Here is a 20,615-nt window from a genome sequence, read left to right as displayed (position 1 = left end):
ACCCCCATTCGACGCCAACAGCGCCGTAACCCGGTGGTTGGGGAATGAAGGCGGTCCGGACGCGACCGGGGTTCGAACCCCGGAGATGGCATCCCAATGAGCCCCATTGTAAAAATGGGGGGGGCTCCCTTGTAAAAAAAAAAAAAAACTTTTTGCACCCACTTCATTTTTTGCAATAATAAAAACTTTTTGCACCTCTTTTATTTTTTGCAAGAGAATGGGAGCATTTTCCCGGAACGAAATCGGGACGATTGGAGCAGCAAAGAACTGCGTCGCTATCCATATTAAGAAGTACCCCTGCCACATCGGTTACTACACTGATACACCAAACTCTTTTGATAACTTTCGGGAATGGGACAGTTCATAAAATCCCAAGATGCCACATTAGCACAGATCCTCGGAAGAGTAAACACAAAGGGTCAACTGGTCTTTGCAGCCTAGGTAAGTATCCCTCTCCTAAAAATTTTGCAAGAAGCATGACTGTTCAAATGTTTCATCCCCATGTGGATTATATTAAATGTTCAATCGGTAAAGCAGTAAAAAAAAAAAAAAAAAGGCATCCACGTTCACCGAACCGGTGCGTCCATTCATGCATGCATGCATCTTGCATTGAAATTTCCTGCAAGTTCATCCGATGAAATGATTTTACCAAATGAAGCGGAGATATTGAGTATGTCAAGTGAGAGTGCTTAGGATGAAAAACAAGCCCCACATAAACACATTCCTAATACACTCTGAGATTGAGTGAAGTGAGAACAAAATTCGTGGCTTGGGATAGAGGATCCATTCGCAATGTATACATGGGTCGAAGTGATGAAAGGCAATTCTTTCTTTTCCCCATACACAATATATCCCTTGCTAGCCATTTTGAGCTTGAGAAAGGAGAAATTCAAAATACCGCTGTTAAGAACCACCCTACATCGGGGCAAATGCAGAGATTCTAGTTGAAAATCAGTTGAAGAAAGGTAAGAAAGATTTAATTGCCTTCACTTGCATTAACCTTTGTGTGTAACTTCAGGTGAATCTTTATGGAGGCTCGAAGTGTCCCAAAATGAAGAAGAGCATTTCTTTCTCTACCCAAACACCAATATCCTTTGTTAGCCAAGTTGAGCCCGAAATCATTCATTTCTAAACCAGAGTGGTGATCATCTCCCCAAATTGGGGCAAAATATGTGATTTACCAGAAAATTGGCATCAATGTGAAATGTCTCGAAAGTCCAGGGAGCTCATGAAAATAGCAAAGAAGAGAAGAAAAGGAAAATGAAAATCAAAGGGCTAAAAAAGCAAAGTGCCTAGTAAAAACAAGGCCAAAGCCCAGAGAGGAAAAGGCCAATGCAGAAAAGCATTGAGCTTACCTCGAATAGAAACAAATGTAGGAAATAGAGAAAAACTCTTTTCTTGCGAAGCAAAAACAGACAACTCATTGGACTCTCGAGGCAGGTTGTAATCCCCGCAGTCAGATGGCTTCCCGAGATGGAGCGAGATTGGTAAAAACACCAAGATGGTCACCAACTCATAAATCCCATAAAAAAAAAAAAAAAGTCATCAGAGCCTATAAGCCTTCCAAAACCGACATTACAACCCATCCGAAGACTCTTCCGATTGGGATGTTTCGAGTTAACATGAAGACTTTACAAAGAAGCTACCGCTTGAAGGAGTGGAGTCAATCATTTCTCGTCTTATCCTCCAGGTTCTTGACTTGTAAACCCGGTGAAGGTAGTGATTTCAAATATTTCCCCAGGGTGGCCTCAAAGCAGGAGAAACCCCTTGTGTAAGCCCATGACCAAGCCAACATTACGGTCCCCGAAAGACCTTTCGCATTGATCAATAATGTATGCATTGCGAATATGTTCAAAACCTTAGACACGAAAAGAGTGCAAGGTCTCGAGAGTATTTGTCCCAAAAACCTCCAAGTGAGCGATCGGGATCAAGAAATATTCCCCAGCGAGAGTGTGTGAGAAGCCCTTCTGATTAAGGATCTTAGCTTGGCATGCTCAATAAAGCCTTTTCATGAAGCGAAATTGTTGTTTCCATTAACCAAGGTTTTCATAAAAAGAAAAAAAATAAAAAATAAAAAAATAAAATAAAATAAATAAATAAATATCATTTTCGGGAACGACAGTTCTCCCTTCAATCAATTTTCCCCATGGAGTCTAACAATCAGCAATGTCATCTAACCGAGTGAGAAGCTTTCGGTATCACGTTGTGCCAAGTAGCTTCCCCAGCAAGTAGATGTAGCTCTATCTGCCCATGCATTTAATGTCATCTGTGCATCATTCTAAAATTGTTTCGAAAGTCCCAAGTTGCATAGGGACCCGGCTTGAGTAGTTCGGTTATTGGCGACAAGTTCCAAGCTATGAAGCGAACATATCACGTATGTTCATTGGTGGAGTTCCGATCGACATGCAAGCGCCGAGGTCGAGGGCTTGTCCCGTGCAATCCAGAGAATGTACTCCAGAGGCCGAAGTGTAAGTTCGGCGCCAAGTAGCACTCTCTCCCCATTGGCATATTATTTGTTAGAGCTAACCTTTTTTTTGGATAGGTAAGGTGAACTTTAGCTTCCCAATGCCTATTCTATAAGCGGGTTTCCTCATTCGGGTGAGCATGATACAATGCTAAGCCCACTATGTGACTTTTTCAAAATAGTCTTTTCACGAGTTAAAGACTCTGAACCGAGACTTTTCAAAATAGCCTTTTCACGAGTCAAAGACCCCGAACCGAGACTTTTCAACAGCCTTTTCACGGGTCAAAGACCCTGAACCGAGACTTTTCAACAGCCTTTTCACGGGTCAAAGACCCCGAACCGAGACTTTTTCGAAATAGCCTTTTCACGGGTCAAAGACCCTGAACCGTGACTTTTTAATCGCCTTTTCACGGGTTAGAATACCGTGAACTGTGTCGTTCCCTTTGGGACCAAGCCCGTATCGTTTTTACGGTCGTCCCGGAGGTGTGTTTGTTTGAGCTAACCTTGCCCGAACAGGTGCGGAGAGACAAGAGCCCCGGAGCCGGTTCCCCGAGCAAGTCCCCTCAAGTCCGGTGAGCCTTAAAGCCCAGAGCAAACGCATTGCCAAGAGAAGGCTAAGCCCGTATCGTCTATACGGTCGTGCCATTTCCATCCGAGGACCAAGCCCGTATCGTTTATATGGTAGTCCTAGAGTTTTGTTTGTTTCAGTTAACCTTGCATGCGCAGGTACTAAGAGGATTGGAGCCCCGGAGCATATTTCTCTGAGCGAGTCTCCCCATTTTTAGTCTTGATAGTTGCTTTGGCAGTTCTTCCCAAACATTGTCAAGTTAGTTTATCGACAAAATTAGGTGTCCTTTTGTCTTGGGATGGAACCTCTTCGAGCTCCCATTCCAAGAGGGGCAGCTGTTGACACCTAATTTTGGAGATCCCATATTGTTGTTGTTGTTATTATTATTATTATTATTATTATTATTATTATTATTATTATTATTATTATTCGTTAAATAAGAATACGTCTAATTTATTTTCGTCTTATTGCAAAATAGAAAAAGTAAATATATATATAAAACGAATTTTTTTTAAAAAAAAAGAAGAAAAATAAAAAATAAATGAGAAAATAAAAAAAAAGGAAGAAAAAGAAAAAAAGAAAAAATCAATTCGGGCCAGCTCGATTCGGGCTCAAACCCGAGCCCATAGCTTTTTATTTTGTTCTCACGCGTAGCCCACCCACGTGCGGCCCGGTTGGGCAATTCTCTTCCTCAGCCCATTTTCTCCTCAGCCCACCTTTTCCTTTTATTTCTCAGCCCATCTCCCTTTCTTATTTCTCTTCAGCCCATCTTTGTTTTGTTTCCCCCCACAGCCCATCTTCTCTTCTTTTTCTCTTCAGCCCACACCTCTCGTTTTTTCATCCGAACCCCAGATTCACCCCCCCCACATCACTCCTCCCCGCACACCATCACGTCACTCTTAAATATACCGTGTGTTTACATGGTCTCCCATTAACCCACGCCCCCATCAAGCGGGATTTACTCTTGTCCACGGGTGTTTACTTGCGGAAGGAGGCAAGAAGAGTATAAAGCAAGGAGTAGTGGGCAGGCTAGCGGTTCGGCTCCAAGAAGAAGGGGGATTGAAAGAAAGAAAACAAAAAGAAAGAAAGTAGGGCAGGCAGTGGGTTCGTTTTTTTTGGGTTCGGTGACCAAAAAAATGGAAGAAAAACAAAGAGAGGCCAGAGAGAGTTGAAGTGTAGGAACCGATCGTGCCTTAGCTGGAAAAAACTGCTATCGTTCATCACCGCCCGCAAGCCACCATACACTCCAACAACTTCGTAGCCGGCGACGCTCCCGAACCGGGTAAGCTTCAAGTCTTATCACCGCCTTGTACAATCGAACTAAGAATCGGTTTTGCTAGCGTTAATCAGTCTGTTATAAACACTTTTATGCTGGACCCTTAATGCTTTAAGCTTGAGTGTGACCTCAAAACTTCAGTGTCTCCCATCCCGGTTGGTATACCTCGCACGTTCGCATCCTTTTATCAAGGTTATGGTCCGAGTGGTATTTGGAGGGGGGACGGGTTTGTTCTGTTGGTCCACCGAACCGAAGCCAGAAGTACAGCGGTTCACGTTAGGTTGCTCTTGCGTGTTCGAGGCTTCGGCTTTAGAGTAGTCGCGCGGCCGAAGGAAGGCGACGTGGGCCGGACTAAGGTAACGCGAGCTCGAACAGAGGCGGTGGCGTGGCGGTCGGCCCTCGGCATATTGGTCTCGGTGCTGGATGGGCGGGACCGGTTTAGAGGCGAGGAGCTCCACGGGAGTGTGAGGCGACGCGAGCCCGGGACGAGATGGGTTGAGGCGACGCGAGGTTGAGCCGAAGTGGAACCGACCGAGCCGGCAAGTGAACTCGGGCTGAAGTAACGCGAACTCGGATCCATGGCAACGCGTGTATGAACGGCACGGTACTCGAACTCGAGCCCACGACGACGCCGGCGTGAACAAAAAGAGGCGCGTGACCGAGACCAGCAGCGGTCCGAGGAGATGATAGCGTGCCCGGCAGTGATGCGGTGAACCGGTCCCTGCGGTGTGGCAACCCGACGTGGCGACGAACGCGGTCGGACACGAGATGGGCTGAACCGGTTGCCATCCTGGAGGTCCAGCGGTGTGTCCCGGTGACGGCGCGATCAGCGGTTTCCGGTGTTGCGGTGGCAAGGTGAGCAAAAAGCTATTGTGGTCGTCGTCGGGATGTTGCAGAAAAAGGGACCGGAGGAAGAAGACGGTGAATAGTGGCACGGCCTCTCCACGTTTTTTTTCTCTTTTGTTGGCTGATTTGGGCTTCTTGGATGGACTGGCCAATTGAAGGCTCAAGAAGAAGATTTGGGCTGAAGAGGAGAAGTTGGGTTGGCATGGAAAAAATAGAAGAAGAAGAAAAAGTAGAGTTGGGCTGAAATTTGCTCGTGTGGGCTGGAGAATAAAGAAATGGAGGTTGGGCTGGCGTGGGGAAAAGAAGAGAAAAATGGGCCTGTGTTAGTTGGTTTCGGAAATGAGTGGCGTGGGCTGTGGAGTGGGCTGGCGTGAAAATAAGAGGGAAGGCGATGCTGGTGGGCTACTCCAAAGAGAGGAGAATGGGCTCGTGTGGGCTGATTCGAAAGGGCCGGCGTGGGAAAAAGAAAAGAAAAAGAAAAATGGGCTTGAGCCCTTTTGTGTCCATCCGGCCCGGGATTGGTTCTCACTCGGGCCTGATCGGATCTGACGGCCTGATCCAGGCCCGTCCGAGAACCCGACCCGGACCCGATCCCTTATTAAAAAATAATAAAAATAATAAAAAAACTTCAAAAAATAATAAAAATTAAAAAAAAAATCAGAAAAATTTCAGAAAATTAGAAAAATGATTTACATGACCCTTTTACCCCTAATGTGATTTTTTAGGCCTTAAATTGGCGTTGATTGAAGACCGATGTCCAATCCGGTTTGATAATCGTTGTAATTCGACCTTCGCGTCGAAATTGTTTGTTTAAATATCGCCATCATAGATTTGGTCTGCATGTGCTTATCCCGATCTTTATTTGGCATATTTATCCGATTGAGTGTTTATAACACTGTCTTTTGAAAAATTGCCCGTTAATCGCTTTTCCTATCTGTTAGGTTAAGGATAAATAGGTAATTGCACGAAATGACAGAAAAACATTATGCATGATCATTTAGTACTGGTTAGATACCCGATAAGCTTAAAATGATATGCAGAATGTATGGTCACCTTAGGGAATACCACCTGGTTAGGTACCGAAAGGGCGTTAATTATCTAGTTAGCGTAAACAAGTCCCCGAACCTAGAAGCTCTGGTTGCGTAAGAATCGAGATAACCCTCCCGTATCTCGATTGGTTTCTAGCCGACCCCAACAAGCTAGTGGCGACTCTTAATAGCATTTTAATTTGCTGATCAGTAAAAAGAAATCCAATGTCACGCGAGGTAGGACTTGGGAGAGTCTATGCCATTGACCTATGGCAATACCTCTAAACCTCGCCGGACCCTCACGGGATGCCGAAGGCGAGGTCGCGACACTAGGTTTAGAGCTTCTAGCGAATATTTCATTTCCTATCTTGAGATAAAGGATATTTTCAAAGAAATCTCAAGATTTGACAATAAAATGCTGAATTATCCTCCAAGTTTTATTTTACTAATTGGCATTATAAAAAATTTGGCTATAACAATGGGTTCAGCCAAATTTTGTGTGAGCTCGGGTTCATCGCTCGTCCAATTAAGTCCTCGCACCGCCGATGCAGATAAATGCTAATGCAAATACGTGACCATAAAATTGAGAAACATTAAATATCTTATGCATGAAAATTATTTTTGATGAGAACTAAAGTTAATTCTCATTTTTTATGCAAGATAAATGATTTAAAAAAATCAAAATTTAGGAGTCAACAATGGCCCCGGGCGATTCCTTCGTAGCCTCACCGGCTAAAGGCGAGGAGGTTCTCGCCCCGTCTAGGTGAAGCCTTCGCAGCTAGCGAGGTCGCCGGTGACCCTCGCCGACACAGAAAACAAAAAGTAATGAAGAAAAAGAAAATAAAAAGATGAAAAAAATTCAAAACTTTACAATTATTGTCCACGTTAGTGCTAGTGGCAGCCAAAATAAGGATTCAATTCATAAATTATCAAAAGGTTTAGGACAAAATTTGTCAAATTAAAAGGTTTAAGATTGAATTGGTATAAGTGCAATAACTTTAAGACTTTCTTTTTGGGCAATTTTGCCCTAGTTTGGGAGTAAATATTACATGGGTATACTAATTTGGGATTTTTTGTGACATAAAATTAGTTTCGGGTAAATGTGGTACATGTGTACCAGTTTTTAGGACACAAAAATTAGTTTGAGGTAAATATAGCACGGATGTACTAGTCGGAGCTTTTGTGTTATAAACCTAAATAAATAAAAGATAAATGTACATAATGTCCACGGTTTTAATCACCAATTAGAAAAGTGGTCGGAGGAAAATATGGCTCTTTACATGCTTTGTTTGCAACTATTGAAATTTCCTTACTAATTTAACTCCTCAATTCTGCGATGTACACTATGTCTCCCTTATTTCCGACATTACGTGATTCTTGACAAATCTTACCGTGTATATGTTTATGGAGTATTGAATTCTCTAGTTTGATGTTTATGTGTTTTGTTTTCTTTTGAACTTCAAGTCTACATGTACCTCGTAGTATACTCGAACAAATAAAAATTGGGAAAGTTTCAATTGTGCAATTGTGACTTTTATAGGCTTTCTTATAATTTGGATTCTTTTTTTTTAATTATTATTTAAGCAAGAAAATATTTAAACTAGGCTCTGTTTGCTTTGTGGAAAATGTATTGTTTTCGAAAAATGTTTTTTGAAAAGTTATTTTTCAGGAAAATAACAATAGTTTTCGGTGTTTGGCTGAAATATGAAAAATACTTGAAAAATATTTTTTTGTTATTGGTATGGAAAACCAGATTGGTTTTCCTCTATGCACTCTTTTCAACATTTTTATTTTTATTTTTTTAAAAGAATTTGAATTTCTTAATTATTTAGACAGAAGGACACCACAAGTACCAAAAAATTATGTACAATGTTCACTTTGATGCCAAATTTTTTCACCGACTCATTTAAGTGTCAAATTGAAGAAAAAACGATCCATAAGTGCTAACGACGAGAGATTATGGTCAAATTGATTACATGACATTTGTATTAATTTTTTTAGTGTTACGTGGCAAAATGATTTAAAAAAAGCAGTCACGTGGTAATTTTTTTTATAAAAAAAATCAGTCCATGTGGAATTTTTTTAACATTTAAAGCAATTCAAAAATAAACTAATAGCTAAAAAAATAAAAAAAAAATTTGGGCTTGGCACAACGGCAAGGGTGGGGGATGGCCCACCGAAGTTGCCGAGCCCTAGCCAATGGCCGGCGACCCCCAATGTAAGGGCTTGACCTCGCCGATCGGGCGATCTCGAGCCTCGTCATGGCTAGGTGAGGCTAACCTTGCCCAATGACAGCCATGCCCTAACAACCCCGGCAAGGCCTCGCCTGCGATCGGCGGGGGTAGCCAACCACTCGCTGGGGATCGGTGACCTCCGCCGGCCATTGGTGACGATGGTGGTGCGGTGGCGGCGAGGGCTTGCACGGCCCTCGCCTCTAAACCCTTCCCTTTTTTTTTTTTTTTTTGGTTTTTAAAAAAAAATTAGTTTTTAATTTTTTTAAAATTTTTTATATGTTTTTATTACTATCTAGGATCCTTCGGCGAGCCACATAGGATTAGGTTGTTAATAAAAAAAAAAAAAAAAAGAGGCCATGTATGATTTCCGGAAAAGCTCACCGGAGTTAGTACTCAAATAATCGTTAAAAATTGGCACTTAAGTAATCTAAAGTTAATTTTGGCACCAAAGTCAACACCATATGTAAACTTTGGCACTTGTGATGTACTCCTGCCAATTATTTATCATTATCTTTTTTCTCTTTTCTTTATTTTTGTTTTCTTTATTTTCCTTCTGTTTTTGGTGGGTTGCTGGCCACAGTGATGGCGGAGCAACCGGCCGAGCCTCGAGCTTGCCGACCCATGTCATGGCCGATCGCTAGGCTGCCAGCCGTCGCCGAGTTCCTGCTAGAGAACTCTTCTTCATATTGATAGGTTTTATCCACATCTCCCTTACCATTGGTAATGAACAAAAATGCAAATGGCATACCAATGGATCGAATAAAGTGTATTTTGCCGTGACAGATGTCTCCCCTATAGGGTATTGAGAGACATAACTTTGATACCTCTTGTTGGGTATGCAGAAGCATTGTGGTGGTAACATGAGAGAATTTTGTAATAGGCAACTCAAGACACTTTCGTTTACCAAATTGTGGTGCAAATATAGCGCATAAAAATACTCACTTTCATTAATTGCAATATATTTTCTCTAACTGCACTCAATACACTTAAAGCTATATATAGATGCATTAGCCAACTTAGATCCGTTCGCACCACCATGCACGAGGTAGAGATCGTTCCGGAAGTGAGAGCCCACTGCGAAGCCTCGGAGTCCATGGCCAAGCAGAAACGATCGCGAAGAAGCCGGTACGACACAAGAACGTACGAGAGGGAGTTCACGAGGGCCTATCGTAAACGAAAAGAGCGAGGAGCAGAAAGAGTTTTGCTCGAGAGTGTGGGGAGTGTGTATCTACCAAACGGTGAGGTGGGAGGTGATGGGTTTGGGTTAAGGAGAAGTCAATTTTGCAAGTTTTGGTGAGGGAGTAGAGATTGCTTGTTAGCTATGCGGCTGCTTCGATGACTTCGACTCAAAGGATGTCTTCAAACGCTGACGCTAAAATTGCATTAGATATCCTCTAAGCTCTTGCATCGTACGTGTCCTCTGTCTTTTTTTTTTAAATATTTTTCTCCCTTCAAGTGAACGTCCTTATGATAGAAAGAATTTATAAGTGTGTATATATATAGAAGCCGCCTTAGGCTCGCCCTCCTTTCCCGACTGATCCGTGATCAGGGAGTTGAATATGGATAAGACATAAGAGTACACCAATGTTGACTTTTCTGCTTTGGCCAACAGCTTGCACCTTGAAAGATTCTAGATGCCTTCAAAGTTGAAGGCGGTAATTGAGCACCAAAGTCCACTCCTGTTTACACTAAAAAATATCAACTTTTAATTATTATAGGTATGTGTTAAAATTTAGTCGGTAAAAGCAGAATCTGGTCATTTATGAACAAAATGATCAACAACTTGAAAGATCGACAATTTGATGAATCCAAAGCTTGAAGAAATCGACAAAAAGTGAAGTCAACAATCTCGGATCTAATCGTAAAAAAAGCAACCGTCAACGTAGTGGACTAAAACAATTGTCAAAATAGTGGAGCCGAAAAAACCGTCGAGGGGGTGGGGTCAATGTAACCGTTCGATAATCATTGATAACCTCTCTTTGCAACCACTATTGATAAATGTTGATTGTTGGCTTTAAATAGCCACGTCGTAATCTTTGGAGCTCTCCTCTGCACACAAACAAACAACCATGTTATCTTTATCTATCGATTCTGTGATATAATTATAGATTTTAGATTGGTGCCGTCGATTAAATTCTAGCGTGTATATTTGCCGTAGTTCCTTGTTGTCTTGCCTTTGATTAAATTCTGAAGTTGAAACTTAACATTCTCAAGTTTTGTGTTTAATTGGATTCTAGTACAGTTTGTGTACAACCGGTTTCATTTGAAGTGAATATTCGATTCCCTTGTCTACTTGTCATGTTTCTATTCGGAATAGCCACGTAACCTGTCTCTGCCAATAAATACCGAAGAATAGCTTTCAATGAAAGGTATTTCATCGTGAAGTCGAATTCTGGCAAATTATCTTTTTGGCACTCCCAATAGAATCAATGTGATCAATTTGAAGAAATATAATGCCGAGAACAAGGAATTATCTATAGCCTGATTACATTATGGGTAACAACCTTGATGATACGGTTACCTAGCCTAAGACCTTGACCGCACCGGCAGCAGAGCCAAGCCAAGGGGCAACGTTGAAATCCCATGACACTTTACGGAGGTGCAAGCGAGGGAGTTAGCACCAAAACCCATTTGGTGGCTACAATGAAGAGGCTATTCGAGGAACAACAAAAAAAACATGGCAAATGATATAGCGAGAAACATCTGTAATGTGATTAGGCCGATGGTCGTCAATGTGATCAACAATGTCATATTTAGGCCTGGAATATCGAATAAGTCTATACCGATCCAACTGAACAGGAGGTTTCCGGATTGTTCCTCCAACTCTCTGTCAATTGAACGGTAGAAATAATTTAGGCCACGTGATCTTACCACTAATGAGGATTTTACAAAGGCCAGAAAATCTCATCTTCCTTGAACGTAGGGGGTAGGAAGGTCGGTCTATCAACCTATTTACCCCTGAACCTAGGGGGGCAGGAATGACAAGTTTACAAACTTGAGAATCCTGATCAAGTGGCTGAATTTATATTATAATAATTAGGTAGCGACAGAGGAGTGGTTAGGCCATCATTTATGAAGTCATGTCCCGATTAGGTTGACACTTTGCCTTACCCAAGTGAATTTAATTTTCTTGAACACATTGGTCAATTTATTTTCAATGTGGAGAGGTAGCAACAAATGAATTCCTAAGATTTGGGTTATTCCCTTTATCTTTGTCAAAAACCTTTACTTTGTATATGATCTCGTAATTCAATCCATACTTGGGCTGAGATTGAAAGAAAACTCCATATTCAATTTTATAGAACGAAGCCTGAGGTATCGATTGCTGATGGCCTAAAACTATCTAAACAATAATGAGTTAGTTGGTAGTTTGTTGCTCGATTCAAGAGGACTACAAATAGATGCTTTACTTCACTCTCAAAGAAAGAATTCGCAAATTTGGCTTTCAATGAATTGAAATTCAGTCTTAAGAAAAATATGAAGACGATTTATTCCAATTGACAATGAGAGTATTTAAGTATGAGCAACTACTTTAGGGCAAAAATAGAGGGCCACATGAAGACTTTATACGAAACGTGCCTTTCATAGAAAAATATGTGTAAAAGCACTTCAAGTGCCGATATTTATGTACGACGTTCACTTTGGTATTTTTTTTTTATTATTTTGGATCACTTATGCCAATTTTTTTTAAAAACGATTATTTAAGTGCTAACTCCGGTGAGGTATCCGGAATTTCTTGCCGTTGGCACTAAAGTAATCATTTTTTCTCTGATTTGGCATTAAAGTAGTCGTTTTTTTCCGATCACTTAAGTGCCAATTTTTTTTAAAACGATTTAAGTGCCAACTCCTGAATATTTTGCCGTTGGCACTAAAGTGATCGTTTTTTCTTTGATTTGATAGTTAAGTGATTCCAAAAAAAAAAAATATTAACACTAAAGTGAGAGCCATACACAATTATTGGCATTTAAGGGCCCCCATAAAATCACTTCAGAAATTCCATTTATCCGCGAGAAGCCCATCTAGCAGAGAAATATATTTAATAAAAACCTGATAGAAGTAGAAATCCGTTTGATAAAAAAATTGACTTATGGTAAAAATTTTCACTTTTGGTACGATTTTTCACTTCTGATAAGATTTTTGGCCAATTTTGAGAAGTAAAAAATTTTAATTTCTCGGCTCCAGAATCACTTCTTGAACCACACTCACCTCCGCGACCATTGTTGCTGCCACCGCCGACCATTGTTGCTGCCACCGTCGACCATAGCCGCTACGGTCGTCGGCCACCGCCCACCCACCGCCGCTGCCGCCGATCACGGCCGCCCGCCGTCGCCGCCCACCGCCACCGCCGGCCACCGACCACCACCCGCCGCCACCTCCGTTCGCAGCCGACCACCGCCACCGCCAACCGCCGCCGCCACCATCGACCATCGCCGCCGAAAAGTTTGTTAATAATGTTTCAAAAGTAGAAATTTTCAACTGTTACCAAATGAATTTTTTTGATCAGAAGTCAATTTGAAGCGTAAGTAGAAAAATCAACTTCTACTTTTGAGAAGAAGTAGAGAAATCAACTTCTTATTAGAAGTTGATTTCTCGGAGAGAAGTGTTACCATGCGCACCCTAAGGTGTCCTTATGTCGAGAAGTATGAATCATATGATGAATTTGATCAAGATAAAATTTGGCATAAGAAAGTTAAATTTGTAAATGATAAGGGGGCACCGTTTGATCATTTGTGAACAGAATTATCGAGAACTTCAAGAATCGAGATTTAATTAGTCGACATCTTGAAGGAATAGACAAAAAGTGGATTTTGACATTTCAGATGCAACCATCAAAGAAGTAACTGTCAACGTAGTGGAATAAAGCAATCGTCAAGATAATGGAGTCAAAGATATTGTTAAGGTAGTGGAGTAAATATAACCATCAATGCAGCTGCTTGGTAACCGTTTGTAACCTCCTTTTCTAACCTCCATTGGTAACTGTCCATTGTAGGTTTTAAAGAGCCATATCGTACTATTTGAAGCCGCTCGACGCATAAACACACAAACATGTTATCTTTCAATTCCTGATTGTAGTTATAGTTTCCAGATTTGTGTCGTCGATTAAATATCGGTATGTTTCTTAGCTGTAGTTTTTATATCGATGTCATTAATTAAATATAAAAACAACTTCCGATGAAAGATATTTCGTCGTGAAGTCAAATTCTGGCGAAACAATTCCAACATCCCTTAACTTTTATTGGATATGAACTGAACTAAAATTTACTTAGTTACTATCGTCCAATGTAGCACTTCAGGTGAAATATAAATTTTAAAACAGGCATGGCCACGATCACGCACAAAAGTTAGATCTCCTAGAAGCTGCTCAAGTAGGTTACATGCTGTTGAGTTCGGACTACAATTTTTTTTTTTTTTGGGTCAAAAGTTAGGACTGTAATTTTTTTTTTTTTTGTCAAAAGTAAGGACCGTAATAGCTCGGCAGAAATTGACATGCATGGCTACTGACTTTCCAGAGGGTGGTTTCAGATCGTTCTCTTAGTACCAAAGCCATCATTTTGACCGACCCAATTTCATTCCCGATTCACTTTGACTTCCATAAATGTTGTAATATCTTTTTTTAATTTTTCTATCTTCTCTCCAAAAATCGCCCCCTGGAATTCTCTCTTTTTCCTTTTGTTAACACTTGCACGTTCTTCGGGTTTTTTTTTTTGTGTCAAAAATAATATTTCATTTCATTCACTTTCTTGACATACAAGAGAGAAATATCGCAGTTCAACTACAAATCAAAATACATGTCAAATAACTTTAAAACAAAACAAGCTCCAGATAAGAAGAGAAATCATCATAACAAACGAATGGATTACACGCTTAATAGACACATTTATGACTTCTTCATATTATAATCGGCAGTCGATCGCCGAATCCGTATTTAGTAATGAGCACACATCGAGAACTCCATCTGTTGCTATGATTTTGCCTTTCGATAGTTGCGTGCTTAGGTTTAGCATCCCCAACACCATCACCGAGTATAGTAAAAAGGTTGAACGAGGATGAATTTAACACGAGCGAAACCTTCATAAAACTCATATGATCTTCTTCGAAATTGGACTTGTTCACTAACGAAACTTGAGAAGAGCGAAATCCCAAAAACATATCCATAGAAATTCCAAATCTAAACTATATTGGGATAGAAATCTCCCAAAAATGAGAAAGAAAAACTTTTAGATCTAGGAAAAATCGAAAGAGAAAAACTTCCAAACGGGAGGAAAAATAAGAAAAAGTAAAAAATAAAAAAAATCAAAATAACTTAAGAAAAGGGTGAGGGAGAAGAAGAGAGCTCTCCCTCCCTCAGGAAATGTTACTGGCAGCTAGGGTTTGGGGACATTGGAGAGGAGGCTGGAAGAACATATATGTGGTCTCTTACATCAAGAAAATAGCACAAGCATAACGATTCGATTCCAAATCTCGAATGAGTAAAATAAATAGACTCGACTATTCGATTAACCTTCGAGACTGAGGCTCGACCAGGAAGGTATTCTGTCATCTCTTGTTCAGTTAAACCTAATCCGGAAGGTTTTTGCTCCACTAATACCCTCCCAATAGCTCCCCAATTGGCTGTAATGAGCACAACGACTAAGCTTATCCATGACCATCCCAGTAAATCCGGAAAAATTGTCAAAAAAGTCATAAACCTATTACATTAGTACTAATTTAGTCTTAAACCTATTTTTGGTGCCAATTCAATCCTAAACTTTTTGCATTTATGCCAATTGAGTCAATTCGGCCAATTTTGGCCAGAAATCACTAGAAGTAAATGTCAATTGTCCTACGTGGCACGATTGACGCTAACGTGGATATTTTTTTTAATATTTTAAATAATTTTTAAGAATATTTTTTAAAAAACAAAAAATACTTTAAAATTTATTAAAAATATTAAAATAATGTGCAAAAATGTCCAAGTTAGTGCCAGCCGTGCCATGTAGGACAATCAACGTCTACGCCAGCAATTTGTGGCCAAAATTAGCCCGATTAACTCAATTGGCATAAATACAAATATTTAGGATTTAGTTGGCACAAATGCAAAAGGTTTAAGATTGAATTGACACTAATAAAATGTTTAGGAATGAATTAGTACCAATACAAAAAGTTTAGGATTGAATTGACACTAAAAATTGGTTTAGGACTAAATTGACACCAATGTAATAGGTTTAGGACTTTTTTGACACTTAGTATCAATTTAGTCTCAAACCTATTTTTGATGCCAATTCAGTCCTAAACCTTTTACATTGGTGCCAATTCAATCCTAAACTTTTTGTATTAATGTTAATTTAGTCCTAAATTTTTTGTATTTATGTCAATTGAGTCAATTCGGCTAATTTTGGCCAGAAATCGTTGGAAGTAGATGTCAATTGTCCTACGTGACACAACCGACGCTAACGTGGATATTTTTTATTTTTTTTATATTTTAAATAATTTTTAAGAATATTTTAAAAAAACCAAAAAAGTACTTTAATTTTTTTTTAAATATTAAAATAATATTTAAAAATGTACAAGTCAGCGCCGGTCGTGCCACGTAGGACAATCGACGTCAATGTCAGCGATTTTTAGCCAAAATTATTTGGATTAACTCAATTGGCATAAATAAAATATTTAGGATTGAATTGGCACAAATGCAAAAGGTTTTGAATTGAATTGACACAAATGCAAAATGTTTAGGATTGAATTAGCACCAAAAATAGGATTAGGACTAAATTGGTACTAATATAGTAAGTTTAGGATCTTTTTTGACACTTTTTCCTAATAAATCCTAATGAACATTGTAGCTAGTTTGGCGTGTAATAGGATCTGTTCTATAGGCTTGTACCTCTGTGTCCTTGATTACGATGGCGATTGAATTTGTAGTTTGTGTTGATTTCAGTCTTCAAAGAGAATCTTAAAGTTGAACTTGCACCGAAATGAATGGTGGAAGGGAGCATCTCTTAGGATCACTTGTATTGATATGAAGATTTTGCAATTTTCAGTGCACTGACGGTGCTCATGATATTCGCATTTAACATTTTATAAATCAAAAGTCACCTCATGAAACATATTTAGCAAGTTCTAAAAGTGTCCTAAGGATACTCGTGGACAAGATCATATTTATTGATGTCGTTGAAGTTTTTTTTTTTTTTTTTCCCATTGGACAACTCTTAATTCTTTTTGCAATTAATTTCGAGAGGAAATTACATCTGCCTTTGCGACAAAAAGGTTGAGTTCAAATGAACAGGCTGTTTCGGAAGGAGAAAAAAAATGAACAGGTTAGAGTAAACTGTAAGACTAGCTGTGCTCTTTTTGCTAGTTTCAAGAAAGAGCGGATTCTCTTACACTTTATTTAGCATCGACACAACATGATATGCCGATATGTCATTTTTTAAAAAATAGAGACTTTCGACACATATGTACATGATAAATTATCATGTATATATAAAAATATTAACGGTAAATTTCTTTTTTTTATGTTAGGGATTTACTATTAATTTTTTATTTTAACTGATTGGATATATTAATTTTGAAATGATTGGACATATAACTTAAGTATATCATTTTGATTCATATTTTATTGAAAATTCTTAAAATTGACCTCATGCATGTCGAAATGGCTTGTCGAAATGCTAGACTCGCGTGTCGCTAGTACGTGCGACGCGCCGACCACGTGTCAGTAACATGCTAGAGAGTATCGGACAGGGCACGTTGGCTTCCGGAGTGTGCAGGTGATTCATAGCTTACAAGACACCCTTAAATATTATGCGAAACACGTGATCGACCATGATCAGTTTGCTAAATCAAATCAAATTTGACATGTACAACTGGGGTTGATTACGTATGCCGGTCATTAACGCCGTGCGCAGACTAGTTTAAAAATAAATTTGTGGCAGTCAAGTCAACCGCACCGTCAATAACGGTGCCGTTAAGCTGGCGCCACCCTATAGAAGAACGCCATCAAAGGCCGTGCAACTCAACGCCCACTCACCCCCACTCACCCCCACTCACCCCCTAGAGAGAGCGAGATGGAGCTGCAAGTGTGGAAACTCATCTTCACAGCCCTCACGGTGGCGTTCCTCAGCGCCGTGATTCGAACTCTCGACGTCCTGATACGGAGGCCGCAGAGGCTCCGGTCGAAGCTCCGGGGACAAGGCATCCGAGGCCCTCCGGGCTCTTTTCTCCTCGGGAACCTCCGCGAGATAAAGAGCCGTCAATCGCCTTCCGCCACGCCCTCGAAACCGCCGTCGGGAGAAGATCAGCAAGCCATAACGCACGACTGCTCCTCCAAGCTCTTCCCATTCCTAGATCGCTGGAGACAACAGTACGGTAATTGACTGACTATTCATGTCCCACTCAGGTTGTCATGGGAGATTCGTTATTCGCTAATGACGAAGTTAATGATGGTTCAGGGAGCGTGTTCACGTTCGCGATGGCGAACCTGCAGATGCTGTACGTGTACGATGCGGAGGCGGTGAGGGAGATCAGCACGTGCACTTCGCTCGACTTTGGAAAGCCTTCTTACCAGCAGAAGGCGACGGGTCCTTTGCTAGGCCAAGGCATTCTGACCTCCAATGGCGCCAAATGGGCTCACCAGAGGAAGATCCTTGCTCCTGAGTTGTACCCCGACAAAGTCAAGGTGGTCTTAAACACACGAACTCTCTCTCTCTCTCTCTCTCACTGTTTACACACAAACCCAAGATTATTCCTCTGCGTTTGGCTTGGTTGTCCGCACACACGCATTGGGATACGATAGGATAAGATGGGATTAGAAATCTTTCGGATATTGTTAAAAAATCCGATCATATGTCTGGTAAATGTCGGGATATAACATGGATACCGGGATGCGTCCTCGAAGGTGCCGAGCCAGATTTGGACCACCAAACCGTCGAAAGTATGGCTGACGTGATGTAAACACAAGCAATCATCACACTTCAAATCATCTAGACACCCTTTGAATGATTACTTAAGGTAATTAATGTCCTTGCAGGGAATGATAAACTTGATGGTGGAGTCTTCAATAGCCCTGGTGAGTTCATGGGGTGAAGAGATTGAGAAGGAAGGAGGAGTTGCAGACATCAACATTGACAGCCACATGAGGAACTTCTCTGGGGACGTGATCTCAAAGGCATGCTTTGGGAGCAACTACGCCAAGGGACAGGAGATTTTCCTGAAGCTTAGATCTCTCCAAGAAGCAATCTCCAAGATAGCCTTCATCTCTATGATCCCTGGGCTTAGGTATTCTATTCAGATGAATTTCTGGTAGAGAAATGCTATTTCTATTGAGAAACCCTTATTAGACCTCGCTTATTGACTAGCGAAAACATGGTGATTCCTTCTAGATACTTGCCAACCAAGAGCAACAGGGAGGTATGGAAGCTGGAGAGGGAGATCCAGTCCTTAATCTTGAACGTGGTGAAGGGAACGGAAGGAAGCAACCCCAGAGAAGGACCTGCTTGAGATGATACTCGAAGGCGCTAAGAACAGCAGCGAGCTGGGACGGGGAGAGGAGACCGACCGTTTCGTCGTGGACAACTGCAAGAACATCTACTTGGCCGGGTACGAGACGACTGCTGTCGCCGCCTCATGGACGTTGATGTTGCTGGCCTCAAATCAGGTGTGGCAAGCCAAAGTACGCGAGGAGGTCACGCAACTGTTGCGCGGCGGCCACTTGCCCGACGCCGACATGATTCGGAAGATGAAGACGGTTAGTGAACAAATTTGGTCTTTAGCAGTGAAATGAACTTTTTTACCTTTGTAAACTACCATAGACTCATTAGCTCGAATCACGGTATTGATTACAGTTGACGATGGTAATCAACGAGTCACTACGTCTGTATCCACCGGTGGCTATTGTCTCAAGAGAGGCACTCGAGGACATGAAGTTTGGGAACATCCAAGTCCCAAAAGGTGTCAACGTTTGGACCCTCATGGTGACCCTCCACCAGGACCCCGAGATCTGGGGTCCGGACGCGGATCGGTTCAACCCGGAGCGGTTCGCAAACGGGGTCACCGGAGCATGCAAGCTCCCGTACACGTACATGCCCTTTGGGGCCGGCCCTCGCACGTGTCTAGGGCAGAACTTCGCGATGGCCGAGCTGAAAGTCCTCCTTGCCCTCATAATTTCCAACTTCTCGTTCTCGATCTCGCCCAAGTATAGACACTCCCCAACTCTGAGGTTGGTCATAGAGCCTGAATTTGGAGTGGATCTTCTTGTGAGGAGACTCTGACCTTCAAAGGAGAATGTTGTTCAACATTTGCATTCTCTCTTGTTAAGTGTTCGACTAGTCTGTCTTGATCTTTTGAATAATACTAGTCTATTTTCCCCAAGATAGTCTATTCTGTGTTCTCGTATTCCAATTCGTATATATAAATTCCGCACACCTTTTTGGTAATACCACCTCGTTAGGGTAATTATCGTTCGATATCATATTTTTGAGGCTCACGTGTGATGATGTTGACATTAAAGAAGTCTCAGATGTGATGTAATGAGAAGCAAATAATACATCCTACTTGACTCATTATTTATTGATTTAAATTATTGAATTATATGTTAATAGTCTTAGATTGGGAAAAGTATTAAAAAAAAAAATCCTAAAGCTATTGCATTAGTGACAATTCAATCATAAATATTTTGTATTATAACAAATTCAGGTCTAAACCTTTTATTGGTGTGAATTGAGTACTAAACCTTTTGCATTTCTGTTAATCGAGACAATCCGGCCAATTTTGGCCGAAAATTCGCTGACGTGAACGTCGATTGTCATATATGGCATGGATAGCGCTGACGTGTATATTTTTTTGGTATTTTTTTAATAAAAATTTTGGCTTTTTCTTCTTTTTCTTTGATCGATCATTAAAAAAATTATATAAATTATTTAAAAATATGCAAAAAATTATCCATGCCATCGAATTCCGCAAGGCCTTTAAGGAATACTAGCGCCAGTAATCCCTCATTCTCCACATAAGCGTCGATCCTTCGGAGACATTTTAAATATGAGTCTAGTTGGACTTTACTACTGCAATATCATAATAATCCATTCTTCGAGTCTTAGCTATTCCATATACAACCAGCACTCTAAATATGAGTTAAAAATTGGGCTTTTGACCCAATTAAGGAGTTTACTGTCCGTCCCTATTAATCGCTCCGGCATCGACCTATAAAGAATCAATTCTAAGCTTA

General features: G+C 40.8%; 1 pseudogene; it reads left to right on the top strand.

Moving 5' to 3' along the window:
* The first annotated feature begins 17,434 nt into the window (after positions 1 to 17,434).
* On the top strand, positions 17,435 to 19,816 carry LOC115738272 (annotated as a pseudogene).
* Positions 19,817 to 20,615: the final 799 nt, after the last annotated feature.

This window comes from Rhodamnia argentea, chromosome 8 (assembly GCF_020921035.1).
Source record: "Rhodamnia argentea isolate NSW1041297 chromosome 8, ASM2092103v1, whole genome shotgun sequence".
Taxonomy (NCBI): Eukaryota; Viridiplantae; Streptophyta; class Magnoliopsida; order Myrtales; family Myrtaceae; genus Rhodamnia; species Rhodamnia argentea.
This window is presented reverse-complemented; position numbering and strand designations above follow the sequence as displayed.